Here is a 21,024-nt window from a genome sequence, read left to right on the forward strand (position 1 = left end):
TCACTTTGCATGTAATACATTAGAAAAGGATTGTTATTACTAGGATTACTGCATTATGAAATTGTGGGAAACACGTATACCCTAGTTATTTCTCTTATCTTGATAACAACCAAAGTTGCGTTTGATTATTGATTACTTATTAAGTTCTTACTATTTGTTTCACACAAGCACAACCCCCTTTTATTACCTGTTTCTGGAAATAATTTGACTAATTGAATATAATTGTTAGTTAAAGTAAAGTCTAAACCATTTTTCTCGTGGGATCGATCCCAACCTACAAGTTGGGTTCTTTACGTGATAACGATCGCTTATACTTCTGTAAGGAGGTGTAATTTGCGCATATCAACCTACGGTCCGTGGTCCCACCCACGGGCCATGGGTGGCCTCCGTCGGTGGCACCTGCAAGTTCTATAAAGTCTGTCATTTTCTCCTTTTTGAATCTGGGGTGTTACACAGCCAAACAGAAATCAATATATAAATCAATTATAAAATATGCTTAAGATATGTGGAAATAATCAAGTCACCCATCCGAGATTGATTGTCTTGATATAGTGTTGATCGTTGTCAACTCTAAGCTCTAAGAAATTTAGAATTTCATCTAATGATTCAGAACACCCCAAATGTCTCGGAAATCACACCAATCATTAAAGAAATTAAAATCACCCTCAATACTAAATAGAATTGTCAGTAATCAGACTCAACTTTGTTAACTCAAAATATTGGCTTTGGTGAAACTTTTCAAATTTCTTGCTTTCAAAAATTGAAATCTCCACCAAACTTCACCCTATCACTTCAAGAGTCGTATCATACATTCTCCCAAATCATAGATATTAAATAAAACCTTTTACAAAAGACCGAACCCTCCCTAAGGAACTAGTCTAAAGAGGTACATGAGATACTAAAAATGTACAATTTATACATAAAATTAGGAAGTTGTTGGAGATCATCATTGTCTTTACCTATGAAACATCGTTGAATTTGCACCCAAACTACGACAAGTAGGATAACAAGATTAGTATCACTACAAATACACGTACTTGTAGGCATCATCGACTAATTCGAACCTACGACATAATAAAAATAGACGTTAAGAAATAGACATACAATATGAAAATTCCACCACTCCAATCTTTATCCACTTGCTTTTACCATCCCTGGTATAACCCCTCATAACTAGTATAATTGATTCCAACTTCCTACCTCATTCTGCTGCCAACTCTACTCTCTAACATTGGACCCTCTTTCCATTCCAAGACTTTCCAAGCTTACCCACCAGATCTTAACCTAGCCCCTCTATCACATAAAGATTTTTTTAATTACAAGACCACTACTAACTCTGTTAACCAACCTACTAATCCTCCCTCAAGTTCTCATGTTAACACCCTGGCAATTTCAGATCAGTACCTAAAATTGACACCTTAAACCAACTCGTCCTTCTTGACTCAAATCCCAACATTAGACATACTCTAGACACTGAACAACCATAACCAGCCCCAACATTTCGACTATGCATTAGACCCTCAGTCATCTACCGGACCTAGTAATCACGACCTTGCAAAAAAAATCATATTATAATACCACAAGAAATATATAGCCCCAGCTTCCGTCCTTACGCTAAGTTAACATTATCATGAAATATGTCCCATATGATCACATACCAGCCATGCATGAGTCCAAATCATCTTCCAAGTAATCCAGATCACTCAAGGATCCAACACACATATATCACACAATAAAAGGTAAATTTGATTCACTCATGGAACTGCAAATACACACCCGATCCTCTCAAGGGGCCTACATTCAAACTATTAATGTACCAGCCCGATACTCGAGCCAATAAGAGTTAGTGTTTATATCAAGCATGACATCCAAGTGAATCGTTAGTATTTCTGTATCGGCGTGGTGCCCAAGCCAACCAACAATCACAAACAATCATGCACAAACACCATTACAATGAACAATGACACTTGAAATCCACAAGTAAAGTAAACAAGTTCATTACATGAGATTATCAACATAATGTCATTACATATCCTTTCCTATGGTTTTCCTAACATACATTACAAAAGTGATACCATAAAGCAGTAAATATGCTTACCTACCTATATTAGATAACACACAACTATCACCTCTGTCTTAATGGCCCGATACTGGACCATATTATGAGTACACAATTATTTTTCTTGATTCTCATAAGTCCCAAAAATAGATATAGCCCAACAACTTGATAACACTCTATCTTACAATTACCATAAATACCGCCTCAACAAGAAAACTCAAGGTTAACAATCAAGAACTAGAGAACCATTCCCCCTAGTCATTGTCTTTTTCCTCCATAACAACAATAAACAACAATCTTTAGCCATCCAATTTTACTATTTTTTTTATCTAATTAAAAATTAATGACAGGATTACAACATAAGTAATGTTGCACCATAAATATTTATCAAAATAATTATGATCCGCTGATTCAAATAAATACAAATTTGAGAATTTTTGATAAATATGAAAATAATTATAATTCATGTAACATCGTGTCATTATTTTACAAGAAATGTATTCAAACTTCAATGTATGAATTTGAAAAAAATCAATATAAACACTTAATGATGTTATCATGTAGATAGAGTCCTCAGATTGAGTTCATCTTGAGAAAGTAGTAATGAAGGGCTTAATCATGGGTGGCCCCTTAAAATTGTCTGATTATTTCAGTCAGACACCTCAATTCAGTCGTGTACCTATTAAACACTTAAATCTTAACAAATTTATATCTATTTGACACAAAATCACAATCAATTGAAAAAAATGTGGGTATATCAAACGTTTGTACATAACAAACATACCAATAAAATGATGACACGTGGCATTGGATCCAACTTTTTAAAAAACTCTATTTAAATAATCCAAAATGAATTTTAAGAAAATAAAAATCTATTGTTTTGAATTACCCTCCCACGCCGCGTCTTCTTCTTCGAGACCTATTTTCATCACCATTCTTGTAGTAGAAAATATTATTTTCAACAGCTTTACGCGCCTAAAGAGAGTGTAGCACACGTTTTTTGACATATCAGTATTTTGTGTCTTATATGAATGACTTTTGAACAGATAAAGTGTTCAATAGGCACAAAAATAGGTTGAAGTGTTCAAATAAAATATGCAGACAATTTTAAAGGGTTGCATATGACTTAAGCCGAATTTTTTCTTTTAGAATAATGACATACATTGAATTTGATAGGTTTAAATGAAGTATTATTTATTAATTATAGTTCATATTTTTTAGTTCTATTATTGATGTTTTAAACTTATATATAGTACTGTATTATACTGGTTGAGGTTGGAATGAAATTTGAAGGATATATATAAAAAATGATATACCTTATCGTTTAGTCAATGACATATATAATTCAACATAATTTTGTGTATACTTTCATAATGAATTGAGTAAGATTTGAATTGTCATTATCATCACAATCTCCAATTGTTAGAACCAATATGGAAATTTCATTATGAGATAATCAATTTTATTTTTTTAATATTTCATTAATAATTCTCAAGTTCCTTACCTTTTTTTTATGATGGAAAGATAATAAACATTATTCCTTTTTAAGCTAGTAATGGATGGAAACAATTTAATTAAGTATAGATTTTTTTAATATTAAAGTCAAAGATCCTTAACTATTTCTCACAATATAAATAACACAATCACCATCACACTTATCACAACAAATATACATATTAACTCTCAAATATTTCTACTATAATATAAGCATGGCCATCAAGAATGTTTCAGTTCTTCTTTTTACGCTCCTTATACTTTTCATAGGTATTTTTAACATACATTAATTTAAAAAAAATTATGTTATCTCAAATCATTTTAGATTCTCACATATTTTGGCATTTTAATTTTGGACCTATTATTAAAATTTCAATTGTTTTTCATGATAAAAATTTAAATGTCAAATCGATCAAATTTGTATCTTAGATTCATCTTTTCATAATTGTGCATCTATCATCTCGAAATTCTGAATACGTCTCTGTTTGTAGGTTGCAATAATATAATTGATGCAGCTGGAAAGTGTTGTTTGGATCACCCAGATATAAGTCCATGTATAGCAGGGAAAGATGATAATCCAGAAAATGATGGCAAATGTTGGATATTTTGCATTGATTCATGTGAGCGTGGAGGAATTTGTAAAACAGTTGGACAAAAGACTTTATGTCATTGCACATGTTCTTAGTTTAATTTCTACAAAAAATTAAATATGAAAGTTATATTTACATTTATTCATTAAAGGGCATTTTCGACCTTTTCGATGAATCATAGTGAATGTTTTATTTATATAAAATATGTTTCTTTTTAATAGTATGAAGTTCGATGAATTTTCTTTTGAAATAAATTTAAATTTATTCCTCTAAAGGTAATTATGATATGAGTTAGGAATTTAGTCAATAGAATCAGTTCCATTTGTTCCAAAATAATCACTCAAAAAAAAGGTCTATTGAATAAGTTAGTCTTTCTAAGTGTTCACTTTCGTATTAATTTATCTGGTATATCTTAACTTGACATAAAATTTAATAAAAAAATGAAGAACTCTAAAATTTGTGATCTCTAATATGCCATAATTTTGGTGGATTATAAGAACGGAAAAGAGTCTGATATACCCCAATTTTACCATTTAGAGGTTATATACCCCTTGTTACAAAAATGAGTTATGTTTATCCTATTATAATACAAATAGCTCACATATACCCTTTTTTCTAATAGAAAAATAAATTGTAATTTATTAAAAGAAAACATTTATGTCGACGTATATTTGATTCTTCTCACACATATTTTCTTTATGCTTAGAAACGTCAATTTGAATTTATTATTTCGATTGTCAGATTTATTTTTTTCACTCACTTTCTTGTAAAATTCATCATCTATGCCCAAGCCTTTATTTTTACATATATAAAAAAATAAATTACAATATAGCCGAAAAAATATTTTTTTACATTTTTTTCGTACTTTCTTTTCTTTTATTTCTCATATTTTAAACTAAAGAGCGAAAGAAAAAAATAAAATAAGAATAAGAAACTCAAATAATGATAATCAAATAAGTAAAAAAAAAAAATCATGTGTGAAAAGATTAGACATACCCCAACATGATTTTTTTATATTAAAAATAAAAAAATAAATTTAAAGCTAACCTTTTCATTTCTGTTAGATAAAAAGATATATATGAGTCACTTTTATAGCATATGATTATATCTGAGCTATTTTTGTAACGAAAGACATATAAAAAAATCAAACAAATAAAGAGTTACACAGATATAAGTTGCAGTACTCAAGAGACTTAAAAATTGACTAGGCATTTTGTTGGTGTCACGACCCAGACCATCGTGATTGACACCCAAACTAACCCTCCGGTGGGAGAACCATTCATACTAATTAGCTAACCAACTTAATCAAAATGCTAAGACATTTAAGTTATGGAAGCAAGTTAAATGCTAAGGAAAGAAATAGGGAGTTCCCATAAACTCCAACAAAAGTCTAACAACTAAACAAATGCGGAAATAACACTTAGAACCTGAAAGTCAATGTACCAAAACATCTAACAAGATCCATAAGTCTAAACAAGAAGGGTTACAACTCCAAACTAATGTGCTAGCAACTACTAGAAAATCTAAGTCTGAAATGTAGACATAGACAGAAAGAGAACTCATGGCAGCCCAAAAGAACTAGCTCACCCTTGAATTCAAACGACGATCACTGATCTTCTAAGCGAGGTATGTCACTAGCCACCTGAAGACGCCCTATACTCAACAAAAAAAGAGCAAGTGCATTATCAGTATACAACCACAGTGTACTGGTAGGATCACGCGGCTATCCCACTAAATGAAACATACATAAGTCAAAACAACAATACAACAACATGCATACATCGAACATATACAATATCATCATCATTTACAACAGCAAACAGTTTCACGGTTCTCAAATATCACAGTTATATCAAGTCATTGGTCCTCTTATGGAGCTCAAACCCAAATTGTTAGCATACCGGAACGTGGTACCCGATCCAATGATTATGCCAGAACGTGGAAACCGATCCCATAATTATGCCGGAACGTGGCAACCGATCCAAGTTAGTGTCTCGGAACGCAACATCTGATCCATTCAACAAGCCACAATCACAATCGCAAAATACATTCTCATAATCCTACAATCAAGTCATGATTCATGGGATTCATCATTCATATATCCTCATTTACAATTAATATGATCAATAATGCAACATTCACATACATACATGTATCATAATAAAGCAAGAACAAATATATATCACACAATTATAGAATCACAACCATCACCTACCTCGAAACAAGCTTGAATCCCCTATGAAACTTGATTTTTCTCTTTCCGAATTCGTTCCACTTGTTCTTGGTCTACAAACAATTAATATAACATGGGAATCAATAAACAATAACTAGTAACCCGAATTACCAATAATCCTATCAACCCTACATCATACCCATGATCCTCATATCCATATTAGGGATTTTTCCACCATAATTCCAAAATCAAAACCTTCCCCCATTGTTAATTACCCACTACATTACGTTTTACGAATCAAAAAAAGGATTCAGGGAGTTAAAATCTTACCTTTAGCCTCACGAATGGTGGAAAATTGTCAAGAAAACACCTGGGTTCGTTCCTTAGCTCTCAAGTTCGAAAGATGCAAAATAAAACAATTTTGGGGCTTATTTTCGGCTTTAAGTCGTGGTTGTCCCGCCACAGCGATTTCTTTCACATACACCTTAGCCAATTATTCAGCATTATAATTTATTCTTACCGGAATAAGATGGGCTGACTTAGTCAATCTATCAACCACTACCCAAATAGAATCAAACTTCCCCAAAGTCTTGGGAAGAACAACCACAAAATCCATGGCTATCCTCTCCAACTTCTATTCCGGAATTGGCATTCTCTGAAGCAAACATGCTGGCCTTTTTTGCTCATATTTTACTTGTTGGCAATTTTAACACTTAGCCACAAACTCCGCTATATCTTTCTTCATGCTCGGCCACCAATAAATTCGCTTCAAATCTCGATACATCTTGGTCACACCCGGATGAATGGAATATCGCGAGCCATGGGATTCTGTCAACAATTTTTGAATCAAGTCATCAACTCTAGGAACACAAATTCTTCCTTTAAAACTGAAAACACCTTGCGCATCAAGAGTGGTCTCTTGTGCCTTACCAATCGCAGTCTTCTTCTTAAGTTCATTCAAATTTTCATCCTCAAACTGTTTGGCCTTGATCTCCTCAATGAACGTGGCCCTTACTTAAATGCTAGCTAACACCCCACCTCTTTCTGTGATGCCCAATTATATGAACTTAGATTCCAAGGTTCGAATTTCCTTAGCCAAAGGTCGCTTGGATACACTCAAGCAATCTAAACTACATATACTCACCGTTTTTCAACTCAAAGCGTATGCCACTACATTAGCCTTATCGGGAGGGTATTGGATGGTGACATCATAATCCTTAAGTAGCTCCATCCACCTTCGTTGTCTCAAATTCAGATCCTTTTGAGTGAACACATGTTGTAAACTACGATGATCAGTAAACACCTCACACTTAACACCATAGAGGTAATGTTGTCATATCTTAAGAGCAACACTACCACTGCAAACTCCAAATCATGTGTTGGGTAATTCCTCACATTCACCTTCAATTGACGCGATGCATAAGCTCTAACATTCTTATCCTGCATCAATACAACGCCCAAACCAGAATGTGAAGCATCACAATAAACAATAGAATATTTACCTTCTACCGGTAACGCCAGAATTGATGCGGTGGTCAAGGGAATCTTGAGCTTTTGGAAGCGCTCCTCACATTTTTCAGTCCATTCAAATGGTATCTCCTTTTTGGTCAAATTAGTCAAGTGAGTGGCAATAGAAGCAAAACTCTTCACAAATCGACGATAATAGCTAGCGAGCCCCAAAAAACTCCTAACTTCCATCACAGAGCTAGGCCGAATCCAATTCTTAACCGCCTCAATCTTTTGAGGATCTACCATTACTCCTTTCTTTGAAACTACATGCCCCAAAAATGCAACAGAAGTCTACCAAAATTCACAATTAAAAAATTTAGCATACAACCTTTGTTTCCGAAAAACACCCAGAACAATACGAAGATGGTCGGCATGCTCTTCCTCACTTTTCGAATAGACCAAATTATCATCAATAAAGACTATGACGAAAGAATCAATAAATTGCTTGAACACACCATTCATTAAACTCATGAAAGTTGTAGGTGCATTAGTCAAACCAAAAGACATAACTAGAAATTCATAGTGCCAATAGCGGGTTCTAAACGCCGTCTTTGGCACATCCTCAGGCCTAATTTTCAACTGATGGTAGCCAGACCTTAGATCAATCTTGGAGAAAACTGATGCACCTTGCAATTGGTCAAAAAGATCATTTATTCGAGGCAAAGGATACTTGTTTCTAATAGTGACCATATTCAATTGACGGTAATCTATACACATCATCATACTACCATCCTTCTGCTTAACAAACAAAACTGGAGCACCCCATAGGAAAGCACTAAGACGAATAAATCCCTTATCAAGAAGCTCTTGGATTTGAGCCTTAAGCTCTCTTAATTCTTCTGTAGCCATGCGATATGGAGGGATAGAAATGGAAATCTATATCTCTATCCGGAGGCATACCAGGCAAATCATTAGGAAACACTTCTCTAAATTCTGAAACCACAGGAATAGAATCAATAGATGGAGACTCAACCTCAACGTCCCAAATATGAGCCAAATAAGCCAAACAACCCTACCCTACCAGTTTCCTAGCCTGAATGAAAGATATGATCTTAGCTTGTTTAAGCTTGTACACCCATTCACACTCTAATTTTTCCCTTCTCAGAATTTCTAGAGTTACAAACTTAGTATTACAATTAAGCACAATATAATAGGGGGACAACCAAGTCATGCCTAAGATTATATCAAAATCAGTCATATCCAAAATCACCAAATCAGCCCAAGTCTGAAAACCCATAAACGAAATAGGACAAGCACGATAGACATGAGTGACTATGACAGACTTTCCAACTTAGGTAAAAACATGGATGGGGGCATCAAGTATATCATAAATCTTAGCAAATTCGGAGGCAAATCCCATGAATACATATGAATAAGTAGAACCCGGATCAAACAACACATTAGTCATTCAATCACAGACAAGAATAGTACAAGTGATCACTGTGTTAGACGTCTCTGCCTCATTTTTGCCCGAAAAGGCATAACACTGAGCCCTATCATCTTGACGGGAGACTTCTCTGCCTAGTTGTGTTGCACTTCTGTCTATGTTACCATTTCCTCTACCCACACAGCCTTGCTGATTACCTCCTCACCCACCTTATGGAGCCCTCGACCATTATTACCATTTCCCGCGGGTACTACTGTTTTGGTCTGCTGCTGTGTGGACTCCATCATACGTGGGTGTGGACAATCTCTCTTCATATGCCCAGGTTCTCCACAGTTGTAACATGTACGATCAAAAGATGGCCTGATGTCGTCGAAGGTGCGGCTCCCTGCTTTCCTGAATCAATTAATGAGATGGAGTTCCCGAGTAATTACCTGTAGAGGCGGGCATAGCGGACTGAATTGGCCTGGCTGCAAGTGTTGGCCTCCCTGACCCCTTGGAATAAGAACCTTGAAAGTTACCCGAGTTTTGGCCCTTTTAGCTAGTTCCTTAGCCTGACCGTCACGCCTCACCCCTCCACTTTCTTAACAAAGTATGTTACCTCATTAAAGCTCCTCCCTGCAGAGGTCATATGAACAGATAGTACCTACAACTCAGAATTTAGTCCCCTAATAAATAAAAGGATCCCATCCTCCTTAGTAGTCACTATTGAGTAGCATATCTAGACAATGCACGGAACTTGGCCTCACAAGCAGCCACATACATACCACCTTGATACAAAGCCATGAACTCATCCTTCTTGCGATCTCTCAAAGTCCTAGGCACATATTTCTCTAAAAAGAGAGCATAAAACTGGCTCCAAAAGAGTGGGGGTAAAGTTAAAGATCTACACTCCACATAAGCTCTCCACCACTGCTTAGCCTCACCTTGAAGTTGTAAAGTCACAAACTCAACCCCATACTGATGGACAATTTCCAACTTATGAAGCCTCTCATAGCAGTCTAAGATAAACTCATAAGCATCCTCACTCTCAGAACCAAGAAATACATGAGGCTTTAGCTTCAAAAACTTAGTCAACATTTAATGCTCATTACCAGTCATAACAGAACCCAACAAAGGACGGAAGAAAGCATCATTACTTCCAGTTCCACCCACCTTGGGCACAGTGATAGAAACAGGGGGATTGGCAGGAGCTTGAGTTGCTTGAACAAAGGGAAGCACTCCAGGACCAACCAACCCCTTCAAGAATGACATGATCTACTGAGATAACATTTGGTCCAAAGGAGGAATACATGTAGTCTTAACCTGCACCTCTTCCTCTTGCCCAACATTCTTCTCATCATCAACCTATATGTTCTCTTCTACCTCTTCATGATGCGCAGGAGGGGCCTCATTTCTGGAAGTTTCTCCAACTGGTGATCCATTCCTAGTAGGTGATGCCCTTCCTCGGCCTCTATACCTAGCTCTTCCTCTACCCCTGCCTCGACCCCGACCTATCGCTGCAGATTCCTCAGTTATAGCATTGACGGTAGCTACGGGCATGACGCCGTTGAATCTAGTATTAACAATTAGATATCAATTTGAATCACCACATACCAATTGAAATCAAGTTATAGCATGAAAAGAGACAAGAGAAAACAAAGAGATTTCCTAAAGTCTTATAGCCTCTCGAATAAAAGTACAGACGTCTTCGTACCATTCCACAAGACTCTACTAAACTCGTTTTGGTACATCGAGATCAACGAACCTAGTATCTAATACCAACTTTGTCACGACCCAACCCATCGTGATTGGCACCCACACTAACCCTACGGTGAGAGAACCATTCATAGTAATTAGCTAACCAACTTAATCAAAATGCTAAGACATTTAAGTTACGGAAGCAAGTTAAATGCTAAGGAAAGAAATAGAGAGTTCCTATAAACTCCAACAAAAGTCTAACAACTAAACAAATGCGAAAATAACACCTAGAACCTGAAAGTCAATGTACCAAAACGTCTAACAAGATCCATAAGTCTAAACAAGGAGGGTTGAAACCCCAAACTAATGTGCTAGCAACTACTAGAAAGTATAAGTCTGAAATGTGGACACAGACAGAAAGAGAACTCATTGCAGCCCGGAAGAACTGGTTCACCCTTGAATTCGAACTACGATCACTGATCTTCTAAGCGAGGTCTGTCAATAGCCGCCTGAAGACGCCCTGTACTCAACAAAGAAAGAGCAAGTGTAGTATCAATACACATCCACAGTGTACTGGTAGGATCACGCGGTTATACCACTAAGTGCAACATACATAAGTCAAAACAACAATACAATAACATGCATACACCGAACATATACAATATCATCATCATTTACAACAACGAATAGTTTCACGATTCTCAAATATCACAATTATATCAAGTCATTGGTCCTCTCATGGAACCTAAACCCAAACTATTAGCATACTGGAACGTGGTACCCGATCTAATGATTATGCCAGAACGTGGCAACCGATCCCATCATTATGCCGAAACGTGGCAACCGATCCAAGTTAGTGTGTCAAAACGCAACACCTGATCCATTCAACAAGCCACAATCACGATCGCAAAATATATTCTCATAATAATACAATCAAGTCATGATTCATGGCATTCATCATTCATATATCCTCATTTACAATTAATGTGATCAATAGTGCAACATTCGCATACATACATGTATCATAATGAAGCAAGAACAAACATATATCACACAATCATAGAATCACAACCATACCTACCTCAAAACAAGCTTGAATCTCCTAAGAAACTTGATTCTTCCCTTTTTGGATTTGTTCCACTTGTTCTTGATCTACAAAAAATTAATATGACACGGGAATTAATAAAAATTAACTAATAACCCGAATTACCAACAATCATATCAACCCTAGATCATACCTAGATTAGGGCTTTTTCACTATAATTCCCAGATCAAAACCCTCCTCCATCTATAATTACCTATTAGATTACGTTCTACGGATTGAAAAATGGATTCGGGGAGTTAAAATCTTATTGTTAGCCTCAATAATGGTGGAAAACTATCAAGAAAACCCCTAGGTTCGTTCCTTAGCTCTCAAATTCAAAAATTGCAGAATAAAATGATTTTGGGCTTTATTTCCGACTTTAAGTCATGACTGTCCCGCCACAGTGGTACTCACCCCGCTACAGTGGTCCCGCCCTAGCGGAAATAATCCCGCCTTAGCGGCTTGCACGGGACCAGTGAGTCGATTTAAGAATTTCAAACTCCTATTTCACAACACACCTTCATCCCATGACACTCAGAGAATACATGCTCATGCTAAGATCAATTCCGGGAGTTCTACTCGCCCGAATTCAATTTCGTAAGGTCGTACAGGTTCCTTAACGTCTTAGTTATCCACTCAAGTGATCAAATTCATAAATGGATAACCCAATTGTTACCAGATTTCCCTAGACTTTAATGACTCCGATTTCATCCAAATCTAGACTAGGTTGGGAAATATCAAGATACTACGAAAAAATTTTCCGACCCAAAAATTTTCCCGTTGGCTTTTCTATAACGACGGGAACACGCCATTACAGTTGGTTTTTTAGCATATTAATATCAATATTATAATAATGATATGCATCATATATGTTTCACTGTGCCCTTGGTAGGCAGCTTCTATACATATATAATAGGAAAAATTACTTGGATTTAATAAATCATTATTTATTTTAGCGATAATTTTTATTTATTACTATTTATAACAATACTATGTTAAATTTGCAATATGTATTAAAAGTGAATTATATATGCAATATATATGTATTATAACTGTTTTTTAAATATATTATGCTTGTTTTGGTAAGAAATTGACACATTGAATTATAAGTGTATTAAAATGTGTGATAAATGTATTATCCATCATAAAACTTGTATTATATGTGAATAATAAATTTTTCTTTGTAATATGTATTAAAAATGTATTAAAAGTGATTAAGTGAAAGAAAAATATTATTACTATAAATGGTAAATATTTTCTTAATATAGTATATTTATGTAAGTTTCCCTGTAATATATACTAGATATGAAAAGGCCCGTTAACGGGCCCAATATTACAGTCTTAAATGTATTTATACGTAATCAATTATATTCTTAAACAATAAATTGATTTTCAATATTTCCACATATATAAATTCAAGAGTAATAATGGTCATTACACTTTGAAGTATCTTTTTTTATTTCTATAAAATTTAAAAAATAACTTATAACTTATATAAGTTATCGTGACTAATATTAAAAGAATACGTAATCTAATATTCATTTTAACATATTATGTTAGACATTAACATCAAAATGACAAATATATGTTGGATATAAAATATGACATCTTCTTTAATTTTATGTATTCGACTCATATGTAAAAGGGTAAACCTCAAGCATATTCTAATTGGGTGGACGTAGATATAATTAACTGAGATGACATGTTTATGTGGTTAACATAACTATCTAATAAGCGTTTGTAATCACGCACATATAGTAATTTTTTTCAAAATTTGAACAAAAAATATGTGACGTGTTTAGATGCTCGATTGGAACAAGCCGTAGTTTAAGTATCAAAATGAAATTTAGTGACAAGTTTAATGGACTATTAATATATAAAGCCGCCATAAATTTATTTTATTAAATAATATTAAAATAGTATATCTAACTCATACAACTACAGTTTCATTCAAAAAAAAAATTGTTTATAACAAAATAACAAAACTTTGGGTAATATTACCCAAATTTTGTTTTGTCTATCTTAAAGATAAAAATATTTTTTTTGGTAATAATATTTTTACTTTTTTAGTACGGAGAAGGGCCTAAAATTCCCCTCAAGTATTTGAATTGGTACAAAATTAGCCTCCATCCACCTATCGGCCCTAAAATACCCTTGACATCCACCTTTCGGCTCAAAAATACCCTTATGTCTAATGGATCACACTCATTAGGTGGATGGAGGGTAATATTGTACCGAAACTCATAGTTTAAGGACATTATAGGCCCTTTTCCATTAAAATAATTTTAAATTACCAAATTTATAAGCTCACGTGATTGACTTGATTATGAATTACATAGTAAATTTAAAATTATAAAAAGGTTAGACATCTACTCTCTAAACTACTCCCTCCCCGACCCTTCACTTCCTATCTCTTCCTTTTTTTTCTATTTTGATAATGTCCACAATTTAAATTTTTTTAAATTTATGACAAACATGAGAGAAAGAAAAGGAGGAAGATAACGATGCATTCATATAGAAATAATTAGTTCAATAAAAGATTACTTAATCAAGCAATATGTACAAATATTACATTTATTTGTGTGTACCCAAAATTAAAAATAAAAGAATAAAAATAATCATTTTTTTATCCCCACCCTCATCCATTCATGACAATAATACTAATTAAAAGAATATAGATATGTGAGTTCATTTCAAGTTTAAGTCCCGCATATCCTAATTAAGAATAAGAGAATAAAAAAAGGAATAAAAGAGAAAATGAACAAGACATTTGGATAATTGAGAGAAAATTTTATATTAATGAAAATAACAATATTTTTAGATGGACAATCAGTCGGGGTAAGTGTGGATTTTAGTTGGATCCCCATTTATGAGTTGGGTTACGTTATAATATATTGGAGTTGATTTAAAATAGGTCAGTATGAAGATATCATGACATTATTTTTTCAAAATTATTTCCAAGTGTATGGGTCAAAATATAAATCATAAGTGGTTTTTATAGAAAAATAGAATTTTTAAAAACTATCATTTTTTTAATTTATTTGAGAAGGGTTTAAACTTTGACCAATCACATTAAGCAATATAATAAATAACTATTTAATAATTTTACATAAAGGGAGCTATTAAAAATAAGGGCAAATATGAGTCAAAGGATTAACATCGAGGGTATTTTTGAGCCGAAAGGTGAACGCCAGGGGTATTTTAGGGCTGATAGGTGGATGGATCGTAGTTTTGTACCAATTCAAATATTTGAGGGGCATTTTAGACCCTTCTCCGTTTTTAGTATGATAAAAATTTATTTTAAATTTTTTGATCATGGTGAGATGATTCATACTTTAAAGTATTTGTGTCATTTATGTCTCTAATGAAAGATATTATAGGTAGTTTCAAAGTATAAGTTGTGTCTGTAAGTTTTCTGTGTAGATTCAATTGATAAATCTTTTAATAATCTTTTTCTTTTTATGAATTACAACTACATATAAAATATTTTTGAAATTTAATTTGTCAATATAGTTTGTTCATGAAATTTATTAATATTTCAAAAATGATATAATTTCCTTAAAAAGAAATTAATTCTCCCTTCTTATTTGAGACAAGAGGATAGTAGTATAGAAAATTAATTGGTAATTTATCAAGATTTGCTTTGTTTGACTTTCAAAAAGAAAATTATGATAATTATTTAAGAATGACAAGAGTAATAAAAATCACATTTTACTGTTTAATTTTTTTTTGAGCATTTGAGTTCTAAAATTACCAAAAAATGATTCCTATAGTTGAGAACATTTTTAAAATTGTACTATTGAAAAAGCTAAATTGATTTTAAATTGTGAGGACTAAATATAGGGCATCTAAAAAATATAGTGAAGATTGAATAATAAATGGGGTGCACAAAATATGAACGAAGTTGATAATGGTTTAAAATTTAAAATAGATAGTAAAATTGTAATGATAGAAAGAGAATGAGCCCATATTGTTCAATTCTGTTAGAGCCATGCTATATAGAGGGATAGAAATAGGGCGCGTACCAGGCTCTAAATCAATGCAGAAATATATATCTCTATTCGGAGGCATACCAGGCAAGTCATTAGGAAACACTTCTCTAAATTCTGACACCACAAGAATAGACTCAATAGATGGAGCCTCAATCCCAACATCCCTAATATGAGCCAAATAAGCCAAACAACCCTGCTCTACTAATTTACTAGCCTGAATTGAGGAAATAATCTTAGCTTGCTTAGGCTTGTACACCCCTTCCCACTCTAACTTTTTTCTTCCCGGAATTTCTAAAGTAACAGACTTAGTATTACAATTAAGCACAACATAATAGGGGGACAACCAAGTCATGCCTAAGGTTATATAAATATCAGTCATATCCAAAATCACCAAATCAGCCCTAGTCTGAAAACCCATAAACAAAATAAGACAAGCACGATAGACATGGGTGACTATGACTGACTCTCCAACTGGTGTAGAAACATGGATAAAGGCATCAAGTATATCACAAATCATACCAAATTCTGAGGCAAACCGCACAGATACATATGAATAAGTAGAACCCGGATCAAATAACACATTAGCCATCATGTCACAGCCAAGAATAGTACATGTGATCACTGGGTCAGGCATCTCTACCTCATTCTTGCCCGAAAAGGCGTAACATTGAGCCCTATCATCTTGACGAATTACTTCCCTGCCTAGTTGCATATTACCTCTGCCTATATTACCATTTCCTCTACCTCCACGACCTGACTGATTACCTCTTCGCCCACTTTGTGGACGTCCTCTACCATTATTACCATTCCCCACGGGTACCACTGCACTAGACTGTTGCTGCGCAGAATCTAACACACGTAGGTGGGGACAATCTCTCCTCATATGCCTAAGTTCTCCACAGTTGTAACAAGTACGATCAAAAGATGGTCTGCCGCCTGTTGAAGGCGCGACTCCCTGGCTATCCTGAAAATTATGAGATAGAGTTTCCGAGTAACTACCTGCATAGGTTGGCATAGCGGACTGAATTGGCTTGGCTGCAAGTGTCGGCCTCCCTGAACCTCTGGAGTAAGATCCTTGAAAGTTGCCTGGATTTTTGGCTTTCTTAGCCAATGCCTTAGCCTGACCGTCTCACCTCACCCCCTCCGCTTTCTTCACAAAGTCTGTCACTTCATTAAAACGTTTTCCTTCAGAGGTCATATAAACAAACAATACATGTAACTCAGAATTCAGTCCCCTAACAAACAGATGAATTCTCTCTTCCTCAGTAGTCACCAATTGTGTAGCATATCTAGACAAAGCATATAACTTGTCTCATAAGCAGCCACAGTCATACCACCTTGCTCCAAAGTCATGAATTCATCCTTCTTGTGATCCCTCAAAGTCCTAGGCACATACTTCTCTATAAATAGAGCATGAGATTGGGTCCAAGTAAGTGGAGGTAAAGTAGAAGATCTGCATTCCATATAAGTTCTTCACCACTGTTTAGCCTAACCTTAAAGTTGAAAGGACACAAACTCAACCCCATGCTGATTGATAATTCCCAACTTATGAAGCCTCGCATAGCAATCTAAGATAAAACATCCATATTCTCAGAACCAAGAAACACATGAGCTTTAGCTTCAGAAACTTAGTCAACATTTCATGCACATTACCAGTCATAAAAGAACCTAACAAAGGACAAAAGAAAGCATCGTTACCTCCCATTTCATCCACCTTGGGCGCAGTGCTAGCGACAAGAGGATTAGTAGGAGCTTGAGTTGCTTGAACAGAAGGAAGCACTCTAGGACCAACCAACCCTTTCAATAGTGACATGATCTATCGAGCTAACACTAGGTCTATGGGGGGAACATCGGTAGTCTCAGTCTGCACCTCTTCATCTTGTCCTACATCCTCAACATTCTCAATATCAACATTCTCCTCGTCAATCTCTTTATGATGCCCGAGAGGGTTCTTATTCACATGAGCATTCTCAACAAGAGTTTCATTCCCAACAGGTGTTACTCTCCCACGGCCTCTACCCCTAGCTTTTCATCTACCCCTACCTCGACCTTGACCTCTTGCTGCAAATTCCTCAACTAGAGCATTAACGGGAGCCACGGGCCTGACGCCGTTGTATCTAGTTTTAATCATCTGCGGACCGAAGAGTGAAGGAGGTTAGATACCAATTTGAATTGCCAGATACCAATTGGAATCAAGTCATAGCACGAAAGGAGACAGGAGAAAACAGAGAGATTTCCTAAAGTCTTATAGCCTCTCGAATAAAAGTAAAGGTGTCCCCATACTGTTCCACGAGACCCTACTAGACTCGTTTTGGTACATTGAAATCAATGAACCTGGGCTCTGATACCAACTTTGTCATGACCCAAACCATCGTGATTGACATCCACACTAACTCTCCGGTGGGAGAACCACTACTACAACTCAAACCAAGCAACTAAATCAAAACTAAGGCATTTAAGTTACGGAAGCAAGTTAAATACTAAGGAAATAAATAGAGTTCCCATAAACTCTAACAAAAGTCTAACAATAATAAACTAACAATGCGGAAGTAATGCCTAGAACCTGAAAGTCAATGTACAAAAACATCTAACAATGAACTAAGTCTAAACAAGAAGGGACGCAACCCCAATCTAATGAACTAATCAACTAACTAGAACATAGTGTAAGTCCGGAAATGGTGGACATAGACGAAAGAGAACCCATGGCAACCTAGAAGAATTGGCTCACCCTTGAATTCGAACGCTCAGTAATCTCCTAAGCGAGGTCTGTCAGTAGCCGCTTGAAGATGCCTTGTACTCAACAAAAATAAGAGCAAGTGCAGAATCAGTACACAACCACAGTGTACCGGTAGGATTACGCGGCTATCCCACTAAGTGCAACATACATAAGTCAATACAACAATATAATCACATGCACAAGTATATCCTCAAGATCATACAATTAAGTCATGATTTCATGGTAACCATCATTCATCTATCTCATTTACAACAAGTGTGATTAATAAAGCAACATTCATATACATACATGTTTCATAATGAAGCAAGAACAAACATACATCACATAATCATAGAATCACAACCATAACTTACCTCGAAACAAGCTTGAAACCCTAAGAAACTTGATCCTTCCCTTTCCGGATTCGTTCCTCTTGCTCTTGGTCTACAAACAATCAATATAATACCGAAATCAATAAACAATCACTAATTACCCGAATTATTAACAATTTTATGAACCATAGATCAAACCCATGATCCCAATTATCCAAATTATGGTTGTTTCCACCATAGAATCTATAACAAAACCCTCCCCCATTAATATTCACCCATTCTACTACGTTCTACAGATCGAACAACAGATTCAGGGAGTGAAAAGCTTACATTTAGCCTCAAGAATGAAGGAAAATTAGTAGGAGTCGCCTGGGGTTCGTTCTTTAGCTCTAAAAGTCAAAAAATGCGTAATAAGTTCATTTAGGGGTTTATTAACGACCTTAAGTCGCGTCGAGCCCGCCACAACGGCCCTTAACCCGCTGTAGCGGCACCGCCAGAGCGACCAAAATCCCCGCCAAGGCGGCTTGCACGAACCAGTGAGCTATTTAAAGAATTCCAAATATTTTATTTCACAACACACTTCTAACCCACGACGCTCAAAATATACCCTTCACGCTAAGATCGATTCCGAGAGTTCTACTCACCCGAATTCAATTCCGTAAAGTCGTACGGGTTCCTTAACTAGTTATCTAACCACTCATGTAATCATAATCATAAATAATTCACCCGATTGTTACCAGATTTTGCTGCACCTTAAAGACTCCGATTTCTTCTAAATCTGGACTAGGTTGGAAAAATCCAAATACTACGAAAAAGTTTTCCGGCTCCAAATTTTCCCCCATTGGCTATTTTCTATAACGACGGAACCCGGTCGTTATATATATATATATATATATATATATATAGAGAGAGAGAGAGAGAGAGTGTGTGTGTTTTTGGTATTAAAATTTCTTTTATATCAACTAAATATTGAAAAATATGACCATGCAAAGCACGGTTTGGTTTACTAGTTTATTATTATTTCAAAAATGAGATAATTTGCTTAAAAAGAAATTAATTCCCCCTTCTTATTTGAGACAAGAGGATAGTAGTATTGAAAATCAATTGGTAATTTATCAAAATTTGCATTGTTTGACTTTAAAAAAGAAAATTATGATAATTATTTAAGAATGACAGGAGTAATAAAAATCATATTTTACGGTTTAATTTTATTTTTTTTGAGCATTTGTGTTCCAAAAATACCAAAAAATGATTTCTATAGTTAAAAACATTTTTAAAATTGTACTATTGAAAAAGCTAAATTGATTTTAAATTGTGAGAACTAAATATAGTGAAGATTGAATAATAGATGAGGTGCACAAAATATGAACGAAATTGATAATGGTTTAAAGTTATAATAGATAGTAAAATTGTAATGATATAAAGAGAATGTGCCCACATTGTTACACATGTTTAGAGGCTATTTGTGAGAGAATAAGACAAGGTTAAGTACATAGTATAATTTATATTGCTCATTGTACAACTCTTTATAGCCATAGTCGTCCTTCCTCCATCGGAACAAGCCGTAGTTTGAGTATCAAAATGAAATTTAGTGACAAGTTTAATGGACTATTAATATATAAAGACAAGTCATAAATTTATTTTATTAAATAATATTAAAATACTATATCTAACTCGCACAACTACAATTTCATTCAATTTTTTTTTTGTTTATAACAAAATAACAAAACTTTGGGTAATATTACATTTGTTTTGTCTATCTTAAAGATAAAAATAATTTTTTTGGTAATAATATTTTTACATTTTTAGTATGATAAAAAAATATTTTAATTTTTTTGCTAATGGTGAGATGATTCATACTTAAAAGTATTTGTGTCATTTATGTCTCTAATGAAAGATATTACATGTATTTCAATGCATAAGTTGTGTTTGTAAGTTTTCTGTGCAGATTCAATTGATAAATCTTTTAATAATTTTTTTCCTTTTATGAATTATAGCTACATATAAAATA

The 21,024-nt window shown here is 34.5% G+C and overlaps 1 protein-coding gene across 1 annotated transcript in view; it reads right to left on the reverse strand.

The window, feature by feature from the left end:
* LOC125844625 (uncharacterized) overlaps nt 1-16,256 on the reverse strand; it is a 93,238-nt gene extending 76,982 nt beyond the window's left edge. Inside the window, exon 1 of the mRNA XM_049523939.1 lies at nt 16,250-16,256. The gene's annotated coding sequence lies outside the window, so the exon portion shown is untranslated. The remainder of the gene's footprint in view (nt 1-16,249) is intronic.
* Nucleotides 16,257-21,024: the final 4,768 nt, after the last annotated feature.

The sequence above is a fragment of the Solanum stenotomum genome, chromosome 11 (assembly GCF_019186545.1).
Source record: "Solanum stenotomum isolate F172 chromosome 11, ASM1918654v1, whole genome shotgun sequence".
Taxonomy (NCBI): Eukaryota; Viridiplantae; Streptophyta; class Magnoliopsida; order Solanales; family Solanaceae; genus Solanum; species Solanum stenotomum.